Consider the following 3944-nt stretch of genomic DNA (forward strand, 5'->3'; position numbering starts at 1 on the left):
GTTATTGCGAAGCAATTGAGCTTTGCGAGCGAAGCGAGCGAAGCGAAATTGTGGAGCACGTTTGCTACACGCGAGGTATACCAAGAGAATTATTGAGATTCTCAAAATTTCGATAGAAAAAAAATCATATAAAATCAGCGTAAAGAAATAGGACTGATATTTTTGCACATAAAGCTAGGGTATTTTTTTTTCTAATAAAACAAATAAGTTTGGACCGAGGGGTTAAAGTATAAGTTTAGTAAAAAATGCAATAAGTGCGGCTCGTACCCCCCCGTCTTTTGGTCCGGATTATACGTCCGCCGAACTTGAACACACAAAGAGGAATATGCCGTGAACAAGAAACGGTAGTCGGCATTTTAGACACGTATATTTTACAGACCCAAAATATGCCTTATTTCTTTGTATTATAGCTAATTATGGTATAAATAATTAATTAATTACTTTGCAATTTTGCTTTTAATACTATTATAGTTGTATTTTAATGAAATATAATAGTATTAAAACGGTTTTTTTCTTTTGAAAAAATTTATTGCTAGTCCTGTTTCTAATTGACTTTACTTGTGTATTTTAAGCTTTTTTGTTGCTGTGCTTTTTCTGGAGATTTTAGTTGGATTGGAAAGCTCCTGTGTAAGGTACCCTTTCCTAAAGAAAAATTGAAGTAATTTGTACAATTATAACGCGCCGAGCTGTGTTTTATTTTATTGTTTCTAAGAAGATGTAAGAATACAATATTATCAATTTTAATTGGTTTTATCCAAATCAAGGTAAGGCTTAATCACACGAAAGGTAGCTAGCTAGCTAGAGCTCAGTTTTGTATAAAAGAATTGAAAGTAATTTGTAGAATACATATGGAGAAGCTGTATTACTACCTAACTGATAGCCAGATATAGGAAAACCTGTAGCTAGGGCGCAGACAAAACAAATAGCTCTGGGCGCTAGAGTGAGCTGACCAACCATTTTTTATCATTTTTTATTTATTATATAAGTAACCTGTTACAGTAATTAAAAAAATATCCACTTTTGCTATCAAACCAACAGCAATGTAATTGGCAATAGGAATTAGTTTTCCCTACACCCTCCCTGAGAACAAAGTTTAAAACGACATTAAAACATTAAAACTGTCATTAAACAGAACTTCAAGGATGCCCAAGCACCACATCCTCTAAACGGCGTGGGCATCTTCGAAACTGCTTGTAATTTTAGAACAAGGGTGCTGATAAGCTGCATACGCCGTATAACGTGCAGGCGTTTTTGGGCAAGTTTAGCGTTTTGCAAAAAAATTGAAGTATTCACCCGAAAAAACCTGCATAGACCATAAAGTAAACTATGTGGTAGTAAAGTTCTTAAAAGAACTGTTTTTGATGGTTTTTGATAAAATTTACTTGATAAATAACTTTTAATTTTTATTAACTTCTTTCTGTTAAAGCATCTTTTTCCAACTATCGTCCACAAGGTATGTTACAAGGAATTGAATTTTGAAAATGCTCCAGGCAAGTTCGGGAAAGTGCGGGCGGTTTTGGAAGACAATCACTAATTTAATTGGAAAAGTTGCCCGAACTTGCCCTTATATATGTGGCTGTTTGCAGCTTATTGACACCCTCTTATTTTAGAATATTCTTAGGAATAATAGACCAAGAGAAATTACATCACAGTTTTTTGTCCACCGCCCACGTGTGTTTGAGAACAACCCACATAACAAAGTTCATTATTTTTTAAATTATTTGTGTAAAAATTACTATTTCATTCACGATAAACCATTTGTCAGTCATTTTATTCGCCCAACAAAGAATCCTATCCAAGGTGCTTTTCTATTAGTGCTGAATTTAAAAATTGACATGGTTCAGCATAGTTTTTAAAAGGGTCTGATTGCAAAATATGATTGCCAAAGTTCAGCACTTGTAATATTTGTGTATTTGTGTACTCAGCTTCTAAAACACACACAAGAGACATTATAATTTCCTCTGGGTGATTACATTAATGTTGGTTGAAAAAAAACTGAATGATGAGAAGCATATGTTTTTAAATGGGTCTAGGACAATAAACTTATTTAATTTCCCCTGGCCTTGCATCAATCAAATTCTGAAAAAATAAACACTTCTAAAATGATTTTGTCAGATTTGGAAACTGTTGGTATGGTTGGAACTTTGTGTATAAAATTAGTAAAGTTGCCAAATTGTTTAGTTTTTTTCTTTTATACTTTTCCGAATTAGCCTTAATTATTTATAAGATGAAAAACAGTGCTTTTAATTCCATTGACTTGGCCATCCCTTAAAGGCACTGGAAGCTTCACTATATGAAAATGTTTTCTTTTTCTTTTAGATTGTGTACAATGGGATTGAGTGATGTAATCTTCTAATGCGTGTGGTGAAAAGAAGGCGAATCCGTTATTGTTTTTCTGCCCAAATTTGAAGCTATTTAATAAATCTTGATAAAGTTAAAAAACTGTTTTGATTTGTTTGTTTTTGTTTTAATTGTTTCCCGTCAGTTTTCGAAATTCGTTCCAGCAGATTCTGTGGCTTCTACTGCCGGTATTTTTACGTGAAAAAAATACTGTTTTGTTGTGAGGTCATTTACGAAATCGTTACGTTAGGACCAACTTCTGCGGGTTGTACAACTCGATGTATCACATATCTTTCGGAATACTGCTAAAAGTGTAATTTTGTATTGCGCTCTTTACTTTTACCATTCTGTGGGAAAAGGCGGTACAAAATTTTAACACGCGTTATTCGTTTTTGTTAGTTTCGCGTAATCTAATTTTCTCGCACATTTTGAAAAGAATATCCCACACACATCAAATACTCGCGCAGTCTATTCGCAAAAAAAACTGTTTTTGAGCAACGAATTGTTCCGCAGAGCGTTCATTTTCCTACCTCGTCCCCAGGGTTCTTCTATATGATATTCAATTTTGATGTATTTCGGAAGATGTTAGCGCCAAAGAAACAAGAAGCGCTAGGGAACTAGGGATAGTTTAATTTTGCTTGCAACTTGCGAAATGCTTTGCAACCTTTTTTTTAATTTCTAGTTATTGCACGGTCATTTGGGCTGAAAAAATGGCTGCCAAAGATCGCGGACGTTAAAGATAATTAACTCCTATATGTACGGAGGTGTGGCACCCGAGGGCCAAAATATGCTGATATCAGCAGCAAATATCTGAAAATCATAAAGCAGAACCACATTTTTTTTAAATTACCCAGAGTTCCTTGACATTGTCCGTCATTTTGGCTAGCGCTGAAACTTGTGACTGAGACGGGGTTGGAAGCTCAGGGATCGTGGCTTGAAACTAAAGACATGCAAAGAAATGCCATGAATAGTACAAGGGAAGGAAGAGGAATTCTTAAGTAATTTTTTTCAATGTATTTACAAGAATTTAAGGTACCCCACAATGAGAAGTAAAGAACAAAAACGCCTTTCCGATGTCTGATGATGAGGGATGGTCACATCTGGATAATATTTATTTTGTGATTTTAAGCTACCTAGCCAGTACCATGCCAGCACTCCAGGGCACATTTGTTATTAAATAATTAAGTGATAAAGTACAAGAGCTAAATATATTACTTTAATGTAGCTAGCTGCACAAAAGATTTTTCAAGGCATTCTGTCATTTTAAATAAAAATAGCTAGGTAGTTATTTGGACCTCCCATAGACGAACATTCAAGACTTGAGTATATATATAGCTAGTTAGGTATGCAAGACATTGCATGTTGGTAAACATGTTTCCACGACAAACTGAAACCTATATTTCATAAATAAATTTCTGCATGTATAAATAATTTTGTAGATTTTCAGTTTTCTTTTATGAAATAACAAAATTTGGGAAAGTATAGCCAGAAGTAATATTCGCTTGAATTGGGAAGACCTAAAGTCTTCAGGTTAAGACTTAGTAAAGCGTAAACTGTTTCACATGGACGATACTTAGTATAATGTGTTACATATCCAGTGGAGC

The 3944-nt window shown here is 34.3% G+C and overlaps 1 long non-coding RNA gene across 1 annotated transcript; it reads left to right on the top strand.

Annotated features, from left to right (window-relative positions):
• Nucleotides 1-558: 558 nt before the first annotated feature.
• On the top strand, nucleotides 559-2451 carry LOC130622538 (uncharacterized). Its single transcript, XR_008981089.1, has 2 exons — nucleotides 559-764; nucleotides 2320-2451. It is a non-coding gene; the product is annotated as an uncharacterized LOC130622538 (long non-coding RNA).
• The last annotated feature ends 1493 nt before the right edge of the window (nucleotides 2452-3944 follow it).

This window comes from Hydractinia symbiolongicarpus, chromosome 12 (assembly GCF_029227915.1).
Source record: "Hydractinia symbiolongicarpus strain clone_291-10 chromosome 12, HSymV2.1, whole genome shotgun sequence".
NCBI classification, from domain to species: Eukaryota; Metazoa; Cnidaria; class Hydrozoa; order Anthoathecata; family Hydractiniidae; genus Hydractinia; species Hydractinia symbiolongicarpus.